This window comes from Sphaerodactylus townsendi, linkage group LG06, assembly GCF_021028975.2.
Source record: "Sphaerodactylus townsendi isolate TG3544 linkage group LG06, MPM_Stown_v2.3, whole genome shotgun sequence".
NCBI classification, from domain to species: Eukaryota; Metazoa; Chordata; class Lepidosauria; order Squamata; family Sphaerodactylidae; genus Sphaerodactylus; species Sphaerodactylus townsendi.
In genome coordinates, this window is record NC_059430.1 from 61,688,215 (window position 1) to 61,689,693 (window position 1,479).

Here is a 1,479-nt window from a genome sequence, read left to right on the forward strand (position 1 = left end):
CTACGTTGAAACTTGGCTGCTTGATTCATGGACATATTGAAAATCTGCCTAGCAGGCTTCCTGTGTTTTTATCCCAGCACAAAAAACCATGTTCAGCAGGTAAAACTTTCTCAGTGGTTTCATCTTGCTACCAGAAGTTTAAAATGCAGTGGTAGTGAGTTTAACTTGAATGCAGACTTCATAATGCAGACTTAGAAGACAGGACAAACTCCAACTAAAGGCAAGAACGTAAATGCTTCTGCAATTACTGCTATAATATTAGTTACAACTACAGCTTAAAATAGAATGTCTTTGAGAATGATTTCCTTTTTCACTGAGCCATCTTTTAAAATACAAAAAACAAACCCCAAGCTATAGGAAATCATCAATCTGTTTCGGGACACTACATTTTCTGGCCCTCAACTGTCATCCTTCTGATTTGCCAAACATTATTTTCAGCAGTGAAAGCAGTTTTATTGTCTAGAATGTATAGAAGAAGAAGGAAAAAAGAATCCTCACCAACCCTTTGAATATTAAATAATTCACTGCATTGCAGACATCATTTGTCAGAGAATGAACAAATGAGCATTCATGCTATAAAACCAGTGACTATAGAAATAAAATCAGTAGCATTATGTTTGATTAATAATGGGTTACGTTAGACCCTATTTTGCTTGCCAGTTCATGGAGAAGAGAATCCTTTACTCTTCCCCCCATCCAGAAACAGAGCACAAAAATATAAACTAGACTTGTATTGCTTTGTTATACAAGATGTAGCTGAGGGCATCATCCTTGATTCTATATGGCATATTTTGCAGAACATAGGCCAATTACGCACAGTGAGGTTGCCTCAACTTCAAAGAGAATTGGTTGAGGAGTCTTTGTTTTGGGGTACATTTGGGATTATTACCCATCACCCATTTGCAGTGGAGAAAACATTACCCATTACATGGCTTTTTGTTTGTGTCTGGGGAGTGTGATGTTTCACAGGTTCTCTATTGTGCATGCACGCTTTAATTTCTAATATGATCTTTAATTTTTATCTTTAATCTTTTCAATAAATCAATATATCAATTTATCAATCTATCAACAGGTTGATATATCAATGTAAAAAGGCAAACTATGAAAGAAAAGTCTTGAATATGTCATCTGTATACTTTGCCCAAACACTGGTTATTTTTTAGGGCAGGAAGTGAGGGGGAAGTAATGGCAGTATGCAGACTGCAAAGCCACAAAATGACAATGTGAACTGCCATTTGCTAAGCTCCCCAGTTTCATGATTGTCTGTCTCCTGATGTCTTGTAAACCCAAATATCAAGACCGACTGGCTTTTCCTGGAGTGGTCTGGAATCACTGATTGCTTGTCTATAAAACTACGAGACTGGAGACATCCCAGTTGGTTGATCAAATGAAAGGGCAAATTGGGTGTTTGGACTGATCGACTAATCTTATTATTTTTACATTTTTTTTGTGTTAGTATTGATTTTTTTTATATGGTTA